Source organism: Lactuca virosa, chromosome 6 (genome assembly GCF_052849685.1).
Source record: "Lactuca virosa cultivar CGN04683 chromosome 6, Lactuca_virosa_CGN04683_v6, whole genome shotgun sequence".
In the NCBI taxonomy this organism is placed as follows: Eukaryota; Viridiplantae; Streptophyta; class Magnoliopsida; order Asterales; family Asteraceae; genus Lactuca; species Lactuca virosa.
In genome coordinates this window covers 63,778,233-63,791,167 of record NC_136431.1, presented here as the reverse complement: position 1 = coordinate 63,791,167, position 12,935 = coordinate 63,778,233, and the positions used below count along the sequence as shown (strand labels likewise).

General features: G+C 36.4%; 1 non-coding gene across 1 annotated transcript; it reads right to left on the bottom strand.

Moving 5' to 3' along the window:
* Positions 1 to 294: 294 nt before the first annotated feature.
* On the bottom strand, positions 295 to 401 carry LOC145123049 (small nucleolar RNA R71). Its single transcript, XR_013714929.1, has one exon. It is a non-coding gene; the product is annotated as a small nucleolar RNA R71 (small nucleolar RNA).
* Between the last annotated feature and the right edge of the window lie 12,534 nt (positions 402 to 12,935).

Genomic DNA, 12,935 nt, shown 5'->3' with positions numbered 1-12,935 from the left:
ACTGCAACAAACTTTAAGCTAAAGGAACACATACTTTTGATGCTCAAAGACATTCCATTTTCTAGAAAGGACTATGAAGATGCTTTTAAAAACATTGCTGAGGTGTTGGATATTTCCAATTACTTCCATGTTCCAAACATTTCAAGAGATGCGGTACTACTCAGGATGTTTCTGGTAACATCTACTGGAGATGCGAAGATTTAGTTGAAGTCACTTGCACCCAGAACAATCACGACTTGGACAAACCTTCGTGAAGCATTTATTGAGCAACTCAGTCCACCTTCAAAGATAGACAAACTCAAAAAGAAGATTGCTAACTTCCAACAAAATGATGGCAAGTCCTTATATGAAGCTTGGGAGAGATACACATGATTGCTTAGGAGTTGTCATTAACATGATCTAAATGTCCAACAAGAAGTGTCCATTTTTTATGATGGGATAAACATAACCACGAGGAAACTTCTTGATTCTCAAGGACAGATGACGAAGATGGGATCTGGCTGGCTACCATCAAAGCTTTAATAGAAGAGTTTGCAAAGCATTCACACGAATACCACAATCCACGTGAAGACATTACAAGAGGCAAGGTAGGTGGAGATGGAGGAAATGAGAATTTGGCAGCAGTGATGGCAAAGCTCGAGAATATGGACCGAAGGATGAAAAATATGGATCAATCTATACAGGTCATACAAGTGGGATGTGATAATTGCAATGGGCCACATTTGAGTAAGGATTGTCAGTTGGATGAGAATGGGAACCGGAAAGATCAATTTTGTTACTCGAGTGGAGACAAATATGATGAAGATTGGAGGAAGCCTAAGAAGGAATGGTTCCCTTATGATGAATACAAGAAGGCTAAGTAAGAAATGTTTAGGGAAACGGGTCGAGGCTTTTATTAATAAGAACAACCACCGCCCGAGAACAAATTTGAGTTTGAGTCGATGCTTACACACTTTGCAACCGTTTATGAGAAAAGACATGACACGACTGATGCTACAATAGGGAACCAACAAGTCGCAATAAAAAACATTGAAACTCAATTCAGTCAATTGACCAAACTCGTAAATGAGCGGTTACCACCTAAAAATTCTGATCCAAAACTGCAACCTCACGTTATGGCAATATACACTAAAAAAGAGGTTAATTCTAAGCCATTTGTGATGCAGGATACAGATACAAGATAGCCTGATCCACGACCGGACGAAGCAAAGAACGAAGCAAAAACATAAAATTGGTATGCCTAGCTCCCACGACATGGCAACCACAAGGCCACGTCGTGGCCACTTTAGAATGAAAAACTTTCTTTTTAAAAACCGTATCAACCTCTGCTTCCTTATCCCTGTCGAGCCATGCGAAACCCACTGGAGCTGGAGCCGAAAAAGTTCATGGAACAAGTGCTATCTCTCTTGATCAACGCCCCATTCCTCAAATCCATGGATGAACTTCCAAAATATGCTAAGGATGTAATGAAAAATTGGAAGGAGTTGGAAAAAGCATCCACCATCGTGCTTACCGAACTATGTTTTGCAGCCATCATTGAGGGATTACCAACAAAATGGGAGATCAGGGCAGGTTGACTTTACCTTGTGAATTCGGCAATTCCACTTTTATAAATGTTTTAGCTGATTCAGGGGCAAGAATTATTTTAATGCCTTATTCTTTTTACAAGAAGCTTGGGTTGCCAAAATTGAAGAGCATAAGAATGACAATACACATGGCGAATCACTCAATTACCCTTCCACGCGGAATTGTAGAAAATTTATTAGTCAAGGTTGGGAAATTTATTTTTCCGGTCGACTTTTGTTGTGCTCGACATGAAAGAAGACGAGGATCTTCCTATAATTTTGGATAACCATTTTTGAGCACCGCACGAGCCCTTGTTGACATCCATGACTCCAAGCTTACACTTAGAGTGGACAATGAAGAAATAACTTTTGGGATGAACCAACAAGAAAGTCAAAACCAATTTATGAATGAAATGTTAAGAGTAGATTATTTAGATGGGGTGATGGAGAACAAGGAAAATGAGGATGGAGTCAATGAGTGAATAGAAATAGAGAAAATGATGGAGGATGAGATTAGAGTTTGGAAGATGCCACAAAAGCAAAATGAAGTTAAGCTCACAAAACCTTGAGCTTTAACTCCAATGCAATACGCGTTCACTACACCAAAGGTGGAAAATGAAGAAAACTATTTTGATGGAGAGTTGAGCAAAAAGGAGATTGAACAAAACATAAAAGAGCCAATCCTTGACAAGATGGAAGTGAAAGTAGGGGAACAAACAGAAGAAGAAGGGAAGACTCAACTTGTTGTAAAAAGCAAAGGGTTGAAGCGCAGACACGAGGACAACACCAATATGAAGACAAAAGAAAACACAAAGAAGGCATATATAAGGCGAGTTAAGGCTTACAAAAGAAAGTGGAGGGGACATAAGGAGAAAAGGGAGACCACACTCCCACCCGCAACAATGTAGAGTGGGAAGGAGTTCATGACTTCATAAAAAAGAAGCGCTTATCGGGAGAAAACCCGATGTTTTATAGATTTCGCATTTTCTTTTAGTTTTGATTTTTTGTTTTTTTGTTTTCTTTATGAGTTTTATTTTTTTTAACCGAATGACCATGTGTTTCTCTAGTTCTCAATTTTATTTTGTAAAATACTAAAATAGGTGAAAGTAGTAGATGATCTTGCATAAGGAATCCATTAGAAATTTTAAAGAATCTTGAAGACCATAACTTTTGATAAGTGCGGGGTACCTATTTTGAAAGAATTTTGCGGAAAATAAAGAGGTTTGGAAAGGGTCTTAAGTCGTTAATAAGTAAAGAGATGCATGCATATACACAACAATTTGGCTGAAAAATATGTTTTGTGAAGCCCAGTATCCACGACGTGGCCATCACCATGCCACATCATGGCGTTGTTTATTTACGCGATCAGACTTGTTCGTATTCGCTTCTACGACGTGGTCATCCTAATTCCACATCGTGGTGGTTTATATATGTGCAATCCACCTCTGGCAGACTCACCTCCATGACGTGGCGTATGTTTTCCCATGTCATGGCTCAATTTAGCACACTTTTCGAAGTTGATTCTTTGGGTTATTATTCGGTACATTTAAGGACAACATCAAGAGTCCAATTTCAGCAGAATATTCAAGATGTTCGAAGCTTTCCCATAAATAATCATATTCGATCTCGCCACTACTACCCCAGGGGAGCCTATTTCTTTTCTCCCTTTTATTTACTTTTATGTGATTTATTTTCTTTAAGCATGCAATGGGGAAATTACATGAATTAAGTGTGGGGTAGGGGTCGAATTTAGGAATACAAGCAAATTGATTTGAAAAATAAAAATAACTAGTATTAAAACATTTAGAGTATAAAGACTTGAAATAATGGTCTAATTTTGAAATCTTGTTAAAAAATTGATATATTGTTGTGTTGAGATTTAGGTTGCTAGTGTTGTGCGGGACGATACGATGCGAGCTTCGATGTTTAATTGAGCCAATTTATGTTTTAATGTATTTGTCGCTTCCCTTTCCTAGTGAAATCATGAGACAAAACATAACCTGGTTTATTTTGAGGAACATAATATGTTTAGTATCGTGTACCATAAATGTATCCAGGAAAACTTATGTAGTCATTACACTTTAGACTAATACCTTTAACCAATAAGGGTTGAAGTTAAGTTCCCTTTCTTAAGCATATGTTTTTATTTTTAGGAATTTTTTAGTTTTGAAAAAAAAAGAAAAGGAAAAAAAAGTTGCAAAATTTTGAGTGAAATAGAGCTTACAAAGTATGAAGATCAAGAATTATCAAGAAGAAAAGTTCAAAAGTTCCAATCATTGAAGATTCAAGTTGAAGAAAGTGAAGACTAAGGCGAATTTCCAAGTAAATATTTATTGTGTTATTCTTTCTAGGTTATTTTTTCATATGTATGCGTGAGAGTTTAATCAAATATTATCTTGAGGTTAAGAAAGATTTCCGAGGATATATTCGGAGGGATGCATAAAATGAATATTGTTCAAAATAAGCTGGGAAGTGTTTATGAGGATTATGAGTATTTCGGATTGGAGAAGTACTTAGGAATATTAGACACAAATACATGCATTGCGGTCTCGATGTAATGGATGAGCTCAAAGTGGATTGTGTTGTGCGATGTTAGTAGCTAAGGTTTTGATGTGATAGTATGACGATTATTAAATCAGTTTTGCTTGGGGGCAAGCAAAAGACAAGTGTGGGGTATTTTGATATTGCCATATTTATACATATATTTAGGCATTATTTTAATACATTTAAGCTATATTTTGGTTAGATGCAAAGATATTTGGTACTTATAATGATTAAATTGTATGTTGCATCCAAAAAGACTACTCTTGAGGAAAAGGGCCAAAACTGAACAAAATATGCAAGTTGAAGGACTGGAGCTGAAAATAGGAGATGAAGATTAAAGAAATAGTGGAGAAAGAATACCCACGACGTGGTAATCCTCCGCCCACAACGTGACATTAAGAAAGTTCTCGAACACGTGCTGAACAAAGAATGTCACGACTTGCCAATCTTACTTCCACGACGTGACCATGTAATTTCTTGCCCTATACGGGATTTAAAAGGTTCGCACGACGTCGAGCCTAATTCCCACACCATGGAAACCAGGATTCGGAAAGTATAAATATATCGGTATTAGGTCGAATAGGGGACTTCTTGCCGACTTTCTGGAGAAGAGTTGCTAAAAATAACCTCTGGAAAACCCTTGGAGGATCAGAATTTTTTTTGGAGATTAATTGTTGAAGAGATCTGGAAGAAAACAACATTAAAATCTTTCGGTTTTCTAGCTCTAATCATGTCTAGTCTTATTTGCTTTGATTTTATGTGTTTTGCTGCTATAATAATGGGCTAAAACCCTTCTGCTTTTGTTAGTGATGATGAGCCCTTTGAACTATGTGGTTATTTCAATCTTATGACTATTTATTGTTGGTTTTTCTAGTGTTGATAAATCGTAATCCATACATGTTAAAGTTCTAGATTTAAATGGCCTTGTTACAAGTTTTGTGTAGTAGATGATCATTCTATTTGCATGAATTTGATATCTAGTTGTTTATAATCATTAAATGCTAGAGTAGGGTAATTATAGTTAGTAACTTTAACTGTGTTAGAGAGCATAATTGATCCATAATTTGTGCTTGGTTGCTTGACTTGATCATAGAGAAAGTAACTTTTAGATTTATCGTGCATAGACAAATTCATCTTTATATCAATTTCATGTTTACTTGTGTTTGATCATTACATAGTAAGTCATAAATTGGTAATAACTAGGAAATTGATCATAATAACTAGTTACATAATTATTTGGTAACCAACATAAGTAATCATATAGAAATTAATGATAGGGAAAAAGGGGGAATTCGGATATAACGAAAGTACTCTTTAATATTGAATTCAAATAGTTTTCTTTGCTTGTTTAAGTTTTAATAATTGTTTAGTTGATAGTTGTTTGATTTAAGTTATTCTGATCTTGTAAAATCAGTAAAAACCCCCATATTTAATTGCTTTCTTAGTTTAATTAATAGTAGTTATTTTATTAATTGAAATATCGTTCCATGAGTTCGACACATGACTTACATAAACTATCCTACAAATTGACTAGGTATACTACCTAAGTGCAAATAGTTAGTTAAGTAGGTTGGATTTATAAATTTAAAATTGGTAGTATATAAATTGCACATCACTTGCCTTCTGATGTAGCAATGTGTATTGGAGATGATACTTTCCAAGGAGAGTTACTTTTATTTTGTGAGGTCTCAACATTAATAGATTTTACTTATTTTTTAGCTAAAGTAACATGAGTATTCGAGTTATCAGGAATGGATGGTCATTTGAGAATTCTAACAGGAGAAAATGTACTGTGATTCTTATTTGTTCAATTGACAACTAATTGTGACACTCTCTGGTTGGACTTTTCAAGGAACCTAGAGCATTGTCTTGGCCTAGTCTCTTTCTCTAATGTTTTTCTAGCTTCTACCATCAGATGAACAATATCTTTCTTGTTCAACCATGGTTTCTTCTTAGAGTCAGATGTTGACTTAGAATATTATCTGATGGATGGATTGTTGAAACAAGATTTTATCAGAACTAAGGTAGTCTTTGAAACAACTTTGAATTTCGGAATAGATAATTTCTTCATCAACATCACTATCTAGGGATGCCTAAAATGAATTATCATTTTCATTCGGTCTATCACAGTCATATCTGGATATCTCAGGAATAATTTCCTCGATAACACAATTGTTTGGAGGGATAGAGTTCGGAAAATAAACTCTAGTGCCTGTTGTGCCACATGGAACATTCTGAGATTGATTTAGGTCCAAGGATATCATAGGCAGAAGTTGTGTGGAATCAACACATGTGACAATGATTGGTTTGAATTCAGGAATCAGATATTGATATCCCCCTGTGGGTTCTTTAAGGGACGACAATAGAGAGACAGTAGTAGCCGAATAAGTGTGGTTCGAAATGTAACCCATAAAAGTCAGGTTGTGATGTTCCTTCAAGGGACTGGCAATTAGTTTTGGAAACTCGCTTCCGAGACCAGGAGCTTTGGACCATGGACGACGCAAGTTATGAGTCATCCTTTCATTCAATTCAAGAATATCAATGCAATTAGTTTTGGAAACTCGCTTCCGAGACCAGGAGCTTTGGACCATGGACGACGCAAGTTATGAGTCATCCTTTCATTCAATTCAAGAATATCAATGGAATTATGCAAAATATTAATTTTAGCTTTAAGACACATATTATCATTAACCAAAAGATTTATTTCACTAATAGAAATAGCACACTTGTCATTTAAGATAATACATTCATCCTTAGCTATTACAAGTTCTCTTTCTAAGGACTTTATCTTAAGCTTGCGATCTTCAAAACTTAATCTAAGTCTGGTTAGTTCACTATCCAACTTCTCGCTCACATCTATGACAGACTCATAGGCTTTTAGAATAACTGTCATATCTGATTGGATTTGAGTTAGATAAGGTTCACAAACAGATAGTGGAGCTCAACATCCTTATCTTCATCTTCTAAACCAGATGACCAGTATCCTTCATCACACTCAAAAGTTTTCCTAGCCATACGGCACATATATCTCCCAGAGTTCCCATCATTCTCATCTTCGGATAACCAGTAGCCATCCACATTCCAAGAAACAGTAGTAACGAATGCTTTCTCACTCTCTAATAACTCATGTGCACGACAAGCATAGTAAGCAGAGTCCTTTAATTTTGGTTTCTACGGTATTTTAGCCAGACAATATCTTGCATAGTGGTTTCCGAGACCACATTTGTGACAGGTGACTCTAGGTTTAACCAAAGTCGGAATGTCTTGAGGTTTCGAAGTTTAATTCGGAAGGTTTGGTCGGTAAGATGGTGGGTTTTTAGTAGGCTTGGGATAAGATTGAGGATTTTATTGGTGAGGAGTTTGGAATCTGTTTGGAGGTGGTTTTTGATTGTTGTTCCATGGTCTCTTGTACTTCATAGACAACAGGGCGAACTCTTGTTGGAAACGAAGTTCAACATCTACAGCTTCTGGATCGAAGTTTTCTTTAAACAGAGAATTTGGAATGGGTGGAACAGGTGGAACATATTTAACAGGTCGAACTACTCTAAAAGGGTCGGAAACAACAGGGTTAAGAAGAAGTGGATTGACCAAACTTACAAGAGCAAGTGGACCTCTAGAGAGTTATCATAAGGTTTGAGCAGCATTGGACTCATGACCTTGCAGTTCGTCAAACAATTGATAAAGTTTAAGTTTCTTCAGAGATACATTACTTTGAAGAAAAGACTTGACGTTGCCCCATACTTTCCCGAGACCGTTGATGAAATTTAAGTTGTACTCAAGAGGTTACGATTGTCTTTCATGTTTTCTGAACCTTCAAACAGATCTTGAAGAGTGTCCCATATCTCCTTGGCTGATTTGCACAACTTGATGTGCTCAAAGAGAGATGGTGGAACACCAAACAACATTTCAGAAAACACTATTTGATCGGCATGGAGCTTTTTGATGTTTTTGGTTGTTAGAGGTACAGGTTTGAGTTCGTCTTGACCCGAGAGAGTAGTAGCAACATCTTAAACTATTTGCCTAACCGAGACATGAGGACCTTCTTTCACAGATCTCCATATTTATGCGCCTTTTTCTTTTCTAACCAATAATCTCTTCATTCCAACTTTCCAATGATCATACTATTTTACAAATAGAAATGAGACTCTAGAAGGGCAACCCACGCTATTTGAAATTTGCATTGAATACATTTGTTGAGATTGATTAGGAGCAGCCATTGGTGTGTTATATTTGAGCAAAAGTGGTATATACAAGAACTTTTAACCTAAAACGGAAATGATTGAGACACCAAGGTAATCTCAACCATCTCTAATCTGATCATGTGGACTCAAAGGACAACCACTTTGGCTCTGATACCAATTGTGATTTCAAGATGTGATATCCAAGATATCTAGGACAAGGTTCGAAAACTCAAACCTTAAGATAAACACAGTAATTGAAGCTAATAATATTTCCAGTCAAGTCTGGATAAACAAATCAAGCCTTGAAGATAATAAATCAACAAAGTGTTTAAGATAATAAAAGTAATAAAAGTATGAGTATGAGCAAGAACAAGAACAAAGAGAATGACAGAAAATGATTGACTGAATGATTCTTGATTTGATACTTGGAAAAATGGTGAAAAAGGTTCAAGTAATTACATGGGGTATTGGTCCTATTTATACTAACATAGGACCAATCACATAAGGAGACAATTATACAAACATCTAACAACAGATCAACCACCTGACACATCGGTGTGGTTGATCTTTGTCTTCTGTTTGCGCTACTATAGAGTAAGACAAATTACATCAAGACAAAACAGTACTAAACTATAATCATTCAGTCTTTTCTTCTCTTCGAAAAGTCGATTGGCTCTAATGACTTCATTATCTCAGATCACTCCATTCTATACTTCATTGGAAAAGCAATTATCTCGGAACTTAGTAATTCAGATTGCCAAAGGATCACTTGTTTTGAGCTAACAGTATGATTAAAGATGAGATTAGACATCTCATCATCCATGGAAAGTTTCCAATTTGGATCACACATAGCTTGAGCGGTGGATTATGGAATTAGAGAGACAGCACTGATAGCAGAAAGATTCATGAGAAATTCAAGGTTAAATAGAACCAGTTCATAAGCGAGTAGTCATGGGGTGATTGGTGGATGGAGGAGGAGAAGGAGAAGGGTGAGCATAGGATGTAAGTTTCTCACTACTAGGTATGGACGAACTGACAGGCGTGGTCGAGATAGAAGATGTACTAGTAGAGGGAAATAGAGGTATGTTGATGGGAGGATCACCATTGAGGGACACAATGGAGTCGTAGTCAGAAGCAACAGCAGTAGGGTGAAAATCATAATACGGAAAGTGTTCCTCATCAAAGATGACATGTCTATAAATGATGACATGTTGAGAGATGAGATCAAGGAACTTATGTCCTTTGTGATCAGGAGAGAGACCAAGAGATACATAAGCAGTAGACTTAGGGGAGAGCTTGTGAGGCGCAGTAGATGCGATGTTTAGATAGCAAAGACAACCGAACACACGATTGTGGTCATAAGTGGAAAAAATATCAAATAATAATTCAAAATGGGTTTTATAGGATAATGTTATGGTTAGGAGGAGGTTGAGAGTGTCTACATCGTTGAGGAGGGTTTCGGTCCAAAACTTGGGCGGAAGAGACGCTTGAAAAAGGAAGGTCCGAACGACGTTATTGATTGTTCGAATGGAGTGTTCCGCCTTGTCGTTTCGTTGAGACGTATAAGGGCATGAGAAATGAATCCTAATGTCATTAGATTGAAGGTAGGAAAGAAGAAGTTCATTATTAAATTCATGTTCGTTGTCACATTGAAAAGCTTGAATATCAATTTTAAATTGATTCTTGACATACTTGTGAAATTTGCAAAAAAAATAGAGTAAACTTCAAATTTAGCACGTAAGGGAAAACCCATAAAAAATGAGAGAAATCATCAAGAAACAAGATATAATATTTAAAAACACTCATGCTTGTAACAAGGGATGTCCATAAATCAAAGTGAATAAGTTCAAACACAAGAGAGGTTTTTGAGGTAGATAAAGTAAAAGGCAAGCGACAATGTTTTCCAATTTAGAAAGCATGAAAAATTGAAACGTTACTAGAAGTATTTGAAATAAACTTGAAAGAGTTCAAAAAATTTAAAACAGATGAGTCGGGATGACTAAGACGTCGATGCCATATAGGAAGAGAAACAGTAGTAAAGGCTTGAGCAGTCGACGAGGAAACAGTAAACGGGATGTAATGCCCGTGTTTCGAGGTTAAGCATTAATTCGATGATATAATAGTCAAGGTCAACCATTGTAACCTATTTTGAAGTAATAAAGATGAATTACTTGAATATTATGTGAATTATGTGATTTTATGTGATTATATACTTGTTTCTTAAGATATAATAAAAATAAGCGTCAAAAATAAAATGTTAGATAAACCCGATATCTATAAATAAAGTTTTAGTGGTCGTGACAAGGATTCCAAAGATATAAAGAACACCGAAATCCGAGTTATAACGAAGAAGTTATGACCTGTCGAAGTTTCGCGACAGAACCGGCACGACACTACGTGACGTAAAAAGTGAATTTACGATACAATGCTTTTTAGCCTTAGCGATCTAAACGAAAGTTGTAGCATACGATAAACCGAGAGCATGCATAAAAAAAAACGCCCAAATCTGATTTCGCATGAGGAAGTTATGATTTTTCTATGTTTCGGAATAGCAGTATGCAGCACAGAGTTCGAATATTAGATCGACCGATTTTTGGCCGACACAACCTAAATGAGAATTGAAGATCTCATTAATAGGAGTTCAACAATAAAAAAAACAGTCGAAAACGGAGTCCGTATGTAAAAGTTATGAATTTTACACGGTCGTTAAACAGTATAATCTTCTCATACTGTTAAATTAAAATCGGTCGAGAATTAGCCGATGAAGTCAAAAGGAGAGTTGTAGATCTTGTCAATACCTACGCGTGGATATAAAGAACGTCGAAAACGGAGCTCGTATGCGAAAGTTACGGGGTTTAGAAGTCAGCAGGGTGCTGCAACGAAGTGGGTGACGTGGAGCAATCTGAGTCATTGCTTTCTCTCCACCAGATGACGAAACGTGGCACTAAATCGCCGAGATGGACTAGAAACTCAACGAGTTAGGGGCCAGAAACTCGATGAGTTGGGCCAGAAACTCGAAAAGTTCACCCATTTTTCAGCCTATAAATACCACCCGAGAGTTCTTTCATTTTTCATACCAAAATCCACTTCTTCTTCTCTCTACTCACTTTCTAAACCTCCCAAAACACCCCCAAACGCCTAGGAAACTTCCCTAGAACTTGAAGAAAGCCCTGAAGCGCCAGAAGGCTCCGAGAAAAAGAGTTTTTCGGTTCGGAAACTCTGCCCCCGCAGAGTCCGGTTTTCAAGCAAACATCCCAGATCCGTCAAAGCGAAGCGTTGTCCAAGTTGGAATCACCACTTTATCAAGTGAGTGCATAGTTACTTTCATCTTACACATAGATATGAAGTATTTTATATAAATTACGTGCTATGTGTGCATATTTACTTGAGATCTGTGCTAGATGAAAGATTTAAACTTCTTTGTTTTTCAGATCTAAACCGTATATGTATTTTGTTTTCAGATCTGAACCTTCAGATCTAGACTGTAGATGTATTTTGTTTTCAAGTGTGAACCTTTTCTTCAGATCCATACTGCAGATGTATTGTTTTTTCATATTTGAACCTTTTCTTCAGATCTAAACTGTAGATGTATTTTGTTTTCAGATCCGAACCTTTTCTTCAGATCTAAAACTATAGATGTATTTTATATCTACAAATATGTTGGGTAGAACCTGGGTAGATAAATGATGAGGGGTGAAAGATGATATAGATGAATATTGGTAGCTGCACCACAACCTGTAGATGTTTTCGAAGTACGATGTACTCTAAACATCCTAGCAGCTGCACAAAAGGATAATATCGACAGTTGCGCTTAATAGAGAACGTCATAATCCTGACACCTGCCTAAATGATAATATTGACAGCTGCGCCTAATAGATAACATTGGCAGTTGCGCCATAGGCAAAGATGGACTTCGTGCCTATTCCTTAGGAGAATCCTTAGGAATGAAAAAGTGAATTATAGATGATTCTTAAGGTAGATCCTTAAGAGTAAAGAAGATAATGGGGATGGGTAGTTGGGTTGATTGCTTGATGTTTAAACATAATAACTATATTATTGTGGGTTGAAAACCCTATGTACTCACCAGGTTTCCCAACCTGACCCACTCAGTTTATTTGTATCACAGGTGTCGATATAAAGCTACACTACACCGAGAGATTAAAGAGATGTAGACCACTAGTGTAAATGAATGTAAGTTCTGTTTATTCTTATGTTTCTGTATTGACGTTGACATCCCAAAGTTTTAAAATGAATAAAATACATTTCTTCGAAAATGCTTTGATAACATATTTATCATGTTTTTCTGGGAACAAAATTCTGCAACACTTTTCTTTAAAATTATACTCTGATTTTTAAAAATGAAGCATAAACACATCGGTCTTTTCTGGCCGTGAAAATGGGGATGTCACACGGGAGGAACGGGTAGAGATCACCATCACTGTTGCATCGCTGAAGAAGGGTACCTGAATTAAGATCCTTTATAGAGAAACCAAAAGGATCAAAAGTGACAGAGACAGAGTCATCATGAGTAAATTTGCGAACAAAAATAAGTTTTTTAACCATACGATTAGATATGAGAATATTATTTAAGAGAAAATTAGTATTTGTGGAAGGAAGAGATGAGTGACCAATGTGAGTAACCAGG